Below are 12796 nucleotides of genomic sequence, written 5' to 3'. Positions count from 1 at the left end.
GCGCGGAGCCTCAGCTGCCGGACCGGCTGGAGAGCCCCGCCCTGCCGCTGCGCCACTTCCGGCAGGCCCCAGCCCCTGAGGGAAGTACTTCCGGGGAGGTGGCGTCCCGCCCCCAGCCGGGGACGGGCGGTGCGTCGGCGCCCGCTGTAGCGTCAGTCCTCAAGTCTCACCCTCCGAAAGAGTTTCAGAGGACGAAACCCTGAGTCCCGGCTTCCCAGCTGGTGCCAGTCGTAGTGGCCTCTTGTTCATTTCTGGCACCGCCCAGCCGGGCAGCGGGGCGCGGGAGCGCGTGGAACCCGCTTCTGATGGTTGGGTGTGCGATGGGGGCGGGGTTCTCTAAGGATTAGAGGGCCGGAGCCGGCAGCACACGCGTGGCGGTTCCATGGTGTAATGGTTAGCACTCTGGACTCTGAATCCAGCGATCCGAGTTCAAATCTCGGTGGAACCTGCTCAGCTTGCTTTTTCTTTTTCCTCCCCGAAGTCACATTTTTATTTACTTCACTTATTTGCATTTCAACAAATGTGACATACTGGGTCTTGCCTTTGGTAGGGTGAGAATTAGAAAAAGTAAAATATAATATTCGCCTACGAAGACCTCTGCCCCCTGGGGTGCTCGTCCTTGGCCTCTTCGCCCTCTATAGCGTGGACCCTCTGCCTCCAGCTTTGATTCAGAAGCTTCAGTGAAACTGAATTCCTCTTGCTGGAATTGCCCGTCCTCAGCCTCAGTCAGTACAGGATCCCCTCACCCGCTCCTCCCTGGAAATGTGTCGGATGCTCTCCATACATTGCCACCGTCCTCATCAACAGTCATCAGGAAAGAGTCCCATCTGGTGGCCGCCTACGTCCTCACCGGACAGGCAGAGCACGGGCTGCCCCTTGTCCTTTGACCCGAGTGATCCGCAGAGCTTCCTGGTATTTGGAGAATTCTGTGAATGCCAAAGAAAAGCCTCACAGACAAAGCCTCCCCCGCCCCTTAGTATCACAGTCCCACCGCCTGTGTGCAAACTCAGTTTACACTCTGGTCCAAAAGTGTCTGTGAACTATGACCCCACCCCCTATTGCCACCCCCACTCCCTGCTCCCCCACAGAATGCCCACCGCTGACACCTTGAGTTTCGCCCAGTGAGACCAGCATTCAAAAGTTTGTGATCATTGGTTAGGGCAGGAATAAAAATAAAATCGGGGGCCAGTCTTGTGGCGGGGCTAAGCCGCTGCCTGGGGCACCAGCATCCCATGTCTGAGTGCCAGTTGTAGTCCTGACTGCTCTGCCTCCGATCCAGCTCCCTGCTGTGAACGTAGGAAATCAGCAGGAGACAGCCCAAGAGCATGGGCTCCTGCCACCCTCATGAGCGACCCCAATAGCATGATGGAAGGTCTGTGTGTGTGTCTTCCTGTCATTTTGACTTTCAAATAAATAAAATATTTTTTTGGCGGCAGCTTTACCTGCTGCACCACAGCGCTGGCCCCATAAAATCTTTTTTTTTAGAAAAAACTAATACAGTGCTCTTTTCCATGCTTTCTCTGCCCAAATAAAGCGATAGGTGGTTTATCTAAGGTCCCGGATGCTACCTTGCACAGGTGGTGAGCGTACAAGCTGGGGGAGATGCAAGATTCTAGTATTACTCAAGAGGCAGCTATTTGCAGAACACCTATTCTGAACTGTTACATATTCATCAGACAGCCCTGGTGCCAGCCGGATTACGTAGACAAGAGCGGCCCAAGGAAGGCGGCTTAGTTCATTTCCTGTTGCCACAGCAGAGTACCTGCAACTGGCTAATTTAACAAGAAAAGATTTGGCTCGTGGTTTGGGAGGCTGGGAAGCCCAAGGGAGCGGTAGCAGCTTCCGGCAGGGCCTTGTGTTGCGTCCTTAGTAGAAAAGCAGGAGGGCAAGTGGGCAGGTGCAAACACCAGCAGCCACCTCACTTCCTAACACTCACTCTTGTAAGAATGAAGCCCCTACCTGGAGAAAGGCATTAATCCCACTTAATGGCCTAATCACCTCCTAAGAGCCCCACCTCCCACCCCTACCACTGTGGCAATCCAGTTTCAACTCAGGGACAAACCACATGGAAACCATAATGGAGACTGTCAGGAAGAAGAGTCTAGAAGGATGAACTAATCAGCGCTCTAGTGATAAGTGCCAGTGCCGCTGCTGGGAGAGACTGAGATGACCAGGAAGAGCTTGGGGGGGGGGGGGGGGCACGGGGCGGGGCGGGAGCTGGGACTGGGACTGACCCCGGAAGGAAGAAGCAAGGAAGCCAGCTCATTTTGGGAAGTCAGGAAAAGAGATGGCAAGCACATGTTGAGTGAGCAAGGGCATTAGTGCCAGAAGAATGACGAGCTTTTCCCCATCGGCCGTTTCTCACCGTGGGTTCTGGAAGGACGATAGTGGTCCCCAAGAGAAGGCTGCATGGCCAGATACACCAAGAGCGACCTCGTCTCCCCCGTCACAGGTCCCCCCGTAGCACAGTGGGGATTTAAAGTCTCCAGTGAGTCTGAGGAAATGTGCTCTGGCTGTGCTGAACACAGCATTTCCTAGATTGGCCAGGACACAGAGTTCCTTTCCCAGGGACACAGCTAGCAGCCCTCTGAAAACCTTGGGGCAGTGTGGTGTGAACCCAGTCTTAGGAAGAGTAATCTGAGTGTGGACCACGGGGCTGGGGTAAAGCAAAATCTAGATGTGTATCCAAGTCTCTTGCAATCACATGGACACACGCTAACACACATGTGGTGGTGCACCATGGAACAGAGAAGGAAGAAAATCAAAGACTCTTGGGCGGGGGGGGGATGAGTGAATTTCATAAACAAGAGAACTAGGATTTTTCTTGTTTGGGGGGAGGAGGAGTAACTGCATGGCACTTTTAAGATTTATTTTATTTATTTGAAAGGCAGAGTTACAGAGAGAATATAGAAGAGAGAATGAGAGGGGGAGAAAGGGAGAGAGAGACCTTCCATCAGCCAGTTCACTCCCCAAATGGCTGCAACAGCTAGGGCTGGGCCAGGCTGAAGCCAGGTACCAGGAGCTTCTTCCAGGACTCCCACATGGGTGGCAGGGGCCTAAGCACTCAGGCCATCCTCTGCTGCTTTCCCAGGCACATTAGCAGGGAGCTGGATCAGAAGTGGAGCAACCAGGACTCAAACCAAGTCCCTATAAGATGCCAGTGTCACAGATGGCAACTTAACTCATTATGCCACAATGCCAGCCCCATCTTTTTTTTTTTTTTAATCATTCAAGAAATGCGGAATCCCATTCTTAACATAAATGATTTAACTAATACAGAAGTGCGGAGCAGGCGTTTGGCACAAGTGCATCTCATATTGGAGTGCCTGGGTTCAAGTCCTCACTGTGCTTCCAACCTAGCATTCCCACTGACATGCACATTGGGGGGCAGCAGCTGACGCCACCAATACTTGGGTCTCCCCACCACTCAGCTGAGAGACCCAGACTGAGTTCCTGGCTCTCTCCTGGGCCTAGCCCCAGCTGTGGCAGGGATTTGGGAAGTGAACTAGTGGGTAGAAAATCTGTGTGTGTTGCTGTCTTTCAAATACATAAAACTCTTAAAAATAATAATGCAAAGTATACAGCAATTCTCAAAGTCTTCCAGTATTCAATGCCTCTCCCAGCCTTAGAGATAACTGCTATTTTTAAAATATCTACAAAAAACTTGGCTATATGCACTGGTCCTTGGAATTCTTCCACACCAGCCCTTACAGATCTAAGTTGCTGCATAGTTTTCCTTAGCAAGGATATCCTAGTGCTTGTACAAAGATTCTCATTCCACTACCTACGGATATGGCCGATACTAAGGGTTTGTTAAAACCCAGGCCCAGGGGCCACTGCCTGCCACGCCGGCATCCCACATGGGTGCTGGTTCGAGTCCTGGCTGCTCCACTTCCAATCCAGCTCTCTGCTATGGCCTGGGAAAGAGTAAACGGGCGGATGGAAGACCTCACTCTCTCTTTCTGCCTCTCTGTAATTCTACCTTTCAAACCTCTCTCTCTCTCTCTCTCTCTCTCTCTGTCTGACTTTTCCTCTCTGTAACTCTGCCTTTCAAATAAAAATAAATAACTTTTTGGAAAAAAAAAAAAAAAACTAGACCCAACCCATGTCTTCCTTGTGGGTTCCTCCTGTAGAAGCCAGAAAGGCAAGTACTCATTTCCCAACTACCCTCAAGCTGGGAGCAGGTTCCCACATCAAGATTACCCAAAACAACTTTTTCTTTATTTTTGTAAAAGAATTTTTTTTTTATTTGACAGGTAGAGTTAGGACAGTGAGAGGGAGAGACAGCAAAAAAGGTCTTTCATCCACTGGTTCACTCCCAAAATGGCCGCAATGACCAAAGCTGGGCCAATCCAAAGCCAGGAGCCAGGAGCTTCTTCCAGGTCTCCCATGCTGGTGCAGGGGCCCAAGGACTTGGGCCATCCTCCACTGCTTTCCCAGCGGAGAAGCTGGGACTCAAACCAGCACCCATACGGGATGCTGGCACTGCAGGCAGAGGATTAACCTACTGTGCCACAGCACGGGGCCCATTTTTCTTTAAATATTTTTATTTTTCTTTCCATCTGGATTTTTATTTATATTGATGATGATATGAAGGAAGCATCTAAATCAATTCTTTTCAAATGGATAGTCAATGATTTCAACATTATTTATTTGAACACTGTTTTTCCCCTGCTGATTTAAAATGCTTAATTTATTCTAAATAAACTTTACGTGTATAAATGGCTCTGTCCTTAAATCTTTACACCATACCTCCGGCAGCCACGGATGCACTGGCTCAGATGTACTTCAAAAGAGAGCAGGCATTTACCTGCAGTTGAGGTGCCCGCACCCCACACTGGAACGCCTGGTTGATTCCCAGCTCCAGCTTCCTGCTCGTGCCGACCCTGGGAGGCGATGGCTCCAGCACTTGGGTCCTTGTCACTCCCATGAGAGACCCGAGTGGAGTTCTGGGCCCCTGGCTCCTGCCTGGTCCAGACTAGGCTAGTAGGCATTTGGGAGTGAACCCCAGATGGCAGCTCGCTCTCTCTCTCTCTCTCTCTCTCATTAATTAAATAAATTAGTTAAAGATCTTATGGGGATAGACTGTCAGCCCACTGTCTTTAGAAGACTCTTGTCTTCTAAAAATGAAAAAATATATATATTTAGAAAGAGAGAGCCAGAGGGAGGTCTAAAATTTAAGAAAGATTTGGAAGAGTAATCAATAGAAAAAGGGAAGTGAAGATAATAAAAAAGAAAGAAAGAAAAATAGCCAAAATGTTGACTTTACTTTTAGGCACATCTAATTTAAACAGCTGGGAAGAAGATCAAAAGGAAATATTCAGGAAAAAAGCCTGAAAATATAGATTTAGGGGTGGGCACTTGGCACAGTGGTTAAGATGCCACTTGGGACACCGACATCCCATATCACAGTGCCCGAGTTGGAGTTCCTGCTCCGCTTCCGATTCCAGCTTCCTGCCGATGCACATCCTGGGAGCCAGAAAGTGAGGGCTCACCTCCCTCCCTCCCTCCCTCCCTCCCTCCCCCCTTCCCTCCCTTCTTTCTTTCTTTCTTGATTTATACATTTATTTGAAAGGTAGAATTACAGAGAGAAGAGACAGAGAGAGATCTTCCATCTGCTAGTTCATTCTCCAAATGGCCGCAGCAGCCAGGGCTGGGCCACCCCGCAGCCAGGAGCCTGGAACTCTATCTGGGTCTCCTACATAGGTGGCAGACACTCAAGTACTTGGACCTTCTTCCACTGCCTTCCCAGGTGCCTTGGCAGGAAGCAAGAGGAGCAGCCAGAACTCAAAACTGATGAGTCCCTGCCACCTTCAAGGCAGACCCAGACTGAATTCTGGGCTCTTTGGCTTGGCCTGCCCCTGCTCTTTGAGGAGTAAACTAGTGGAAGAAAAATCTCTTTGTGTGTGTGTGTGTGCGTGTGTACACACCCTGCAAATAAGAAAAAGTAGATTAGCCCTGGAAATTATTTTTTAAATGTTATTTATTTATTTAAAAAACTTTTAAAAAGAATGTGTAAGTCAGGACCAGGGTTGTGGTGTAGTAGGCTAAGTCTCCACCTGTGATATTGACATCCCATATGGGTGCTGGTTCAAGTCCTGGCTGCTCCTCTTCCTATCCAGCTCCCTGATAATGCACCTGGGAAAGCAGCGGAAGATGGCCCAAGCGCTTGGATCTTGCCACTCACATAGGAAAATGACCCAAGTGCTGGGTTCCTGGTACCCACATGGGAGATTCCAAGGCTCCTACCTTCACCCTGGGCCAACCTCATCCATCATGGCCATTTGGAGAGTGAACCAATGGATGGAAGATCTCTGTCTCTCCCGCTTTCTCTATCATTTTGCTTTTCAAATAAACGAATACATTTTTAAAAAACAAAAACGGAAGGAAGGACTCATCAGGCTGTATTTAAAGCTCAGCCGCTTACTTGCTGTTTGAGCTAAGGTGAAATAAACATGAAGAAGGAATGGAAGAATACATGTAGCTCTTAGCATCATGCCTGGCACACAGTAAACATTCGTTCACACAGCAGTTCTCAACAAGGATCACTTTTGCCCCAGAGACATTGAGAAATACCTGGAGACACATTTCCTGTCATAACCAGGAAGTGCTACTGGCATCTGGTGGGCAGACTCCAGGGACGCTGCTAAGCATCCTACAAAACACAAGTGCACAGGACAGCCCTCTCCCCCAGCCCCAACACACACATACCCTCAAATACAACAAAAAGAACTATCGGGCTCAAAATGTCAAGAATGCCAAAATTGAGAACCACGAGTTAACTAATAATAATAATAATAATAATAATAATAATTAGCCAGGTGCCAGGCAGAGAGCTAAGATGGGAAGGAGCGGGATGCCTTGTGCTTCCCTCTTCTCTCTCTTTCTTTTTTTTTTTTTTTTTTTTTTTTTGAGATGTATTTATTTATTTGAAAGGCAGAGTGACAGAGAGGAGTGGCGGAGGGGGAACAAGAGAGAGAGAGAGATCTTTCACCCACTGGTTCACTCCTCAGATGGTCAAAACCAGAGCCCAGGACTCCATCTGGGGTGTCCCACATGGGTGCTAGCAGGGAGCTGGATGGAACCGGTTTTCCAAGGTGGGATGCCTGTGCTCAGGCCCTGGCTTTACCTGCTGTGCCACAGTGCTGGCCTCTGAGCATCACCCCTTGACCCGAGCTGTTTTTGGAAGGCCAAGCACACTCCCCAGGCTTCATGAAGAATGTTCACAGACACACATACGCCCTTCTAGTAGCCCAAAAGTGGAGGCCAGGGGTCCATAGACCTGACATAAAATACTTCCCAGTGTGGCTTCTATTTATTAATAAACAGATCCCAGATTCTAATTCTTAACCCACTAGATTTTTACTGTGCTGTTCACTTTATAACTTTCTGTTAAACTCAATATACCAGCTTCATGCATTTTCTTGTACTAATTTTTTTTCATGATAAAAACATTTCAAGAGAGAAAAGACTTTATGAAGTGGTGAAATTTGTCTTCTATAATTTTATATTTTCTATGAGTCTATCGTGAGGTGGCAAATTATACATAAGATTAGGAAAATTCTCAATTTTGATGAACAAATTATAGTTACTAGAGTGCCAGCTAGCCTCACAGAAAGGGTTGGTTGAGGCCAGCACTATAGCGTAGTAGGTTAAGCCTCTGCCTGCGGTGCCGGTATCCCATACAGGGATGCGCCATACAGTGCAGTGCCAGTGGGATGCCGGCACTGCAGGTTGTGGCTTAACCTACTGCACCACAGCACCAACCCCCTCATAAGCGATTAATATCCACAATATACAAGGAACTCTAACAATTCCACAATAGCAAAGAAACAACTCAACTCAAAAACGGGCAAAAGACTTTAATAGACATTTCTCAAAGTTCTACAAATGGCCAGTAAGCACCTGAAAAGATGCTCAAAACTACATGAGACAGTACTTCATATCTATTAAGATGACTGTCATTATTAATAAAAACAAGAGTTGAATGCAAAGAATTTGGAAACTTCATGCATTGCTGGCGACAAGGCAAAATACTGCAGCCCCTGGTTTAACCAGTTTGGTGATTTCTTTCTTTCTTTTTTTTTTTTTTTTTAAGATTTATTTATTTATTTGAAAGTCAAAGTTACACAGAGAGAAGAGAGGGAGAGAGAGAGAGAGAGACAGAGAGAGACAGAGAGAGAGAGAGATCTTCCACCCGATGGCCCACTCCCCAACTGGCCACAACGGCCGGAGCTCCACCAATCCAAAGCCAGGACCCAGGAGCTTCTTCCGGGTCTCCCATGTGGATGCAGGGGCCTAAGGCCTTGGGCCATCTTCTACTGCTTTCCCGGGCCATAGCAGAGAGCTGGATCGGAAGTGGAGCAGCTGGGTCTCAAACCGGTGCCTACACAGGATGTGGTGGTTTCTTAAAAAGTTAAGCATGTGAGGGCCGGCACTGTGGCATAGTGGGTAAAGCTGCCACCTGCAGTGCTGGCATTCCACATGGGTGCTGGTTGAAGTCTCAGCTCTCCACTTCCAATACAGTTCTCTGCTATGGCTTGGGAAAGCAGTAGAAGATGGCCCAAGGCCTTGGGCCCCTGTGCCCATGTGAGAGACCTGGAAGAAGCTCCTGGCTTCGGATTGGTGTAGCTCCTGCCATTGCGGCTAATTGGGGAGAGAACCAGTGAATGGAAGACCTCTCTCTCTCTCTGCCTCTCCTCCTCTCTGGGTAACTCTTTCAAATAAATAAATAAATAAATAAGTCTTTTTTTTAAAAAAAGTTAAGCATGCAATTAAAGGATCCTACAATTGCAGTCCTAGGTATGTAGCTGAAAGAATTAAAAGCAGGACTCAACAGATATTTGCACACCTGTGTTCACAACTGCATTATTCACAATTGCCAAATGTGGAAACAACACATGTCCATCAACAGATGAGTAGACAAAATGTGATGCAGCTGTACAATGGAATATTATTCAATATCAAAAAGGCAATCCAGGGGTAGGCATTGTGCAGTGGGCTAAGCTGCTGCTTGGGACAACTGCATCCCATATCAGAGTGCCTGGCTCAAGTCCTGGGTACTCTGCTTCAGATCCAGCGTCCTGCTGATGCCTCCTGAGAGGCAGCAGAAGATGGCGCAAGTGCACGGGCCTAGTCCCAGCTGTCACAGACATTTGGGGAGCTAACCAGCAGATGGAAGAGCTCTCCCTCCCTCCCTTTCTCACTCCTTTTCAAATAGATGGAAATAAATAAACAAAAGAAAAAAAGAAAGAAAACAAAAAAAAAATGAAGGGTAAGAAAACAAGAAACCACACAACATAACTCTGGGACCTTTATTCTTGTTTTGTTTTGTTGTTTACTTAGTTGAAAGACAGAGTTACAGAGAAGTAGAGACAGAGAGAGAGAGGTCTTCTATCCACTGGTTCACTCCCCAAATGGCCGCAATGGCCAGAGCTGAGCCAGTCCAAAGCCAGGAGCCAGGAGCTTCTTCTGGGTCTCCCAGTGAGTGTAGGGGCCCAAGGCCTTGGGCCATCTTCCACTGCTTTCCCAGGCCTTTACCAGAGAGCTGGACTGGAAATGGAGCTGCCAGGACTCAAACCAGCGCCCGTATAAGATGCCAGTGCTGGCTCCTTTTGTTCTTATGAAAGAAAATTCCGCTATATCCTACATGGATGAACCTTGAAAATGGTATGGTGGGGCCAGCGTTGGACACAGACAGCTAAACTGCTGCCTGTAACACCAGCAGCCTATATGGGCACCAGACCTGTCTTGGCTGCTCTGGTTCCCGTCTAGCTCCCGGCTAATGGCCTGTGAAAGCAGTGGGGAATGGTCCCAGTGCTTGGGCCTCTATGCCCATGTGGGAGACCCAGAAGAAGTTCTGGCTTCTGGCTTTAGCCTGGCCCAGCGCCAACCATTGCTGCCATCTGGGGGAGTGAACCAGTGGTTGGAAGATCTTGCTTTCTCTCTTTCTGTATCTTGCACTGTAGCTCTTTTAAATAAATAAATAAATTTTTTAAAAAGATTTATTTATTTATTTGAGACACAGAGTCACAGAGAGAGGGAGAGACAGACAGAAAGGTCTTCTAGCTGCTGGTTCACTCTCCAGATGGCCATAACAGTCAGAGCTGAACCAATCCAAAGCCAGGAGTCAGGAGTCAGGAGCCAGAAGCTTCTTCTGGGTCTCCCACATGGGTGCAGGGGCCCAAGCACTTGGGCCATTCCTGGCTGCTTTCATGGGCCATAAGCAGAGAGCTGGATCAGAAGAGGAGCAGTCAGACACGAACTAGTGCCACAGGTGGAAACTTAGCCTACTATGCCACAGTGCTGGCCCCAAAAATAAATCTTAAAAAAAAAAAAAAAAAAAAGGTAAGTGAAAATGTCAGGTACTAGAGAACAATACTGAACATGATTGCACTTTCATGAGATACCTAAAATAGTCAAGTTCATAGAAAGAGAAAGTAGAGTCGTGGCTGCCAGGGGGTGGGGTGGGAAAATGGGTAGATGGATAGTGGTGATGATTTGCACAACATTGTAAAGGTACTAAATTCCACTGAAGTATTCATGTAAGATCGTTCAAATGGTAAATTTTAACTTTATTGGTTTTAACCACAAGATTAAAAAAAGTAAAATAAATCTGGATTTCAATTTAAAAAATGATAAAGACAAAAAACAGAAGATTAGGGTAAAAAGGCCAATGACAGTACAAGACTGGGACAGATCCAGGGAGTTCTGAAACAAAAAGGTTTAATTGAGGGGCTGGCACTGTAGCTTGGTGGGTTAAGCCGCTGTCTGCAGAGCAGGCATCCCATATGAGCGCTGGTTTGAGTCCCGGCCACTCCACTTCCAATCCTGCTCCCTGCTAATGCGCCTAGAAATAGTAGTGTTTTGACCCCTGTACCCACTTGGGAGACCTGGAAGAAGCTCCTGGCTTCGGATCAGCCATTGCAGAAGTTTGGGGAGTGAACCAACAGATGGAAGTCTTCCCTCTCAGAGGAGGCTTTGGCTGAGGTCAACAGACTCCACTACTGACTGCTCTGACTGGAGGCCCCTGGTGGCCAAGATGTCCAGCTATGTCTAGACTGGATACCAACCTGGCCAAAGATCGGTCCTTATGACACCTGCAACAGGAAGAACCTTGACATTGGGCTAGAATTAGTTCATGAAGGATATGCGGTTGAACTTCCCGAAGGCCTGGACGACCACAGAGCTGTGCCAGACATGATAAAGGATGGGGCCACGGAGACGGACGCCTCTCGCGGGAGCACGCTCCAGAGACCAGGAGCCCTGGAGAGGCGGCGCACGCTCGCTCCTGCTCGGCTCAGCAGGAGCTGCCTCCACGCCTGGTGCCGATCAGCTTGCACACGACTACTCACTCTGAAGCCCGGGCTCCAGCGGGCACAGCCGTCTGCCTCGCTTGTTCGGGTGTCTGGAGAGAGAGGAGTCTCACGCAGTGTTCCCTGCATTGCACACGTGGTCTGCCTTGCTGGGGACCAAATTCGTCTTCTCCTTCCACTGGACCACCAGAAGGAGTGTGGAGCGGGGTGGGGTGGGGGGGGACACAACTCCACCCCCCAGGGAGTACGGACGCATGGCTTCCAGGCTCTTCCACCCGCCTGCCGCTGTAATGGGTTGTGACTGCGAGCTGTGTCCTTGTCCGGGCTGGGAAGCAGCCAGGGTTGGCTCGCTGGAAGTGATGATTCCGCAGACTGCTGACTCACTTCATCAGGTGACTCTGGTTAAGGGAAGTTTTTGAGCGGCAGACTCGAAACTGGGGACGTGTACTGCAGGAGTAGGAGTCAGGCCGTAAAGGCAACAGTCGGCACGGTTCTACGAGAAAGGGTCAGGAAGTGAGGAAGTGCCTCCCGGCCTCCGCGGATGTTATTAGAGCCAGGTTTTTCAAATAGTGCTCCGACTATTTCTCTGTAAAGTTGAGTAGGAGAGGGGAAACTCAGGAAATATTCTAAATTACTACTGCAATATTTATATGTATACACAAATACCCAGAAAGAACCTATATACTGCTCTTTAAATAATTGGGGGGGGGGGGGTCCTTTGCTAAAGAAAGTCCTCAAGAAATTAAAAAAAAAAGATTTCTCTAACTCTCTAACTCTGTTTCCCTCTCTCTCTCTCTCTCTCTCTCTCTCTCTCTCTCCCTAACTCTGCCTTTCAAATAAAGAAAAGTGTTTTTTTTTTAATTTCATTTACTTGAAAGGCAGAGTTACAGAGAGAAGTAGAGCCAGAGAAAGAGAGAGAGAGAGAGAGAGCGAGAGAGAGGTCTTCCATCCTCTGATTCACCCCCCAAATGACCGCAAGGGCTGGAGCTGAGCAGATCCAAAGCCAGGAGCCTCCTCCAGGTCTCCCATGTGGGTGCAGGGGCCCAAAGACGTGGGCCATCTTCCACTGCTTTCCCAGGCCATAGCAGAGAGCTGGATTGGAAGTGGAGCAACCGGGACTCGAACCGGTGCCCATATGGGATGCCGGCACTGCAAGCTGGGGCTTTAACCTGCTGCACCACAGCACCAGCTCCAAAAGTATTTTTTTTTAAAGGACTTATTGAGCCATCACAGATGCTAGGCAGAAAATCAAAGAACCAGATCCTGGGACAAGTTCTCAAAACTACCAGCAGCAGGACCAGGTAGTGGCTGGAAAGTGTCCGCTGGACTTGGAGCTCAGAGTGTTTGCACAAACTTTGGGAGCACCGATTACACTGAACCTACTTGGACTACAGATAAGAGGGGCAGGATTACCAGAAGCTGGGGAAGCTTTAGGATAAAAGGGGTTCCCTTGAAGTTAGAGTTGTATCTGGGCTGCTTGT

The 12796-nt window shown here is 48.5% G+C and overlaps 1 non-coding gene across 1 annotated transcript; it reads left to right on the top strand.

Moving 5' to 3' along the window:
- The first annotated feature begins 376 nt into the window (after nt 1–376).
- On the top strand, nt 377–448 carry TRNAQ-CUG (transfer RNA glutamine (anticodon CUG)). Its single transcript has one exon. It is a non-coding gene; the product is annotated as a tRNA-Gln (tRNA).
- Nucleotides 449–12796: the final 12348 nt, after the last annotated feature.

Source organism: Oryctolagus cuniculus, chromosome 12 (genome assembly GCF_051225735.1).
Source record: "Oryctolagus cuniculus isolate XC-2025 breed Fujian yellow rabbit chromosome 12, ASM5122573v1, whole genome shotgun sequence".
In the NCBI taxonomy this organism is placed as follows: Eukaryota; Metazoa; Chordata; class Mammalia; order Lagomorpha; family Leporidae; genus Oryctolagus; species Oryctolagus cuniculus.
Note: the sequence above shows the minus strand (reverse complement) of the source record. Positions and strands in the feature narration are given on the sequence as shown.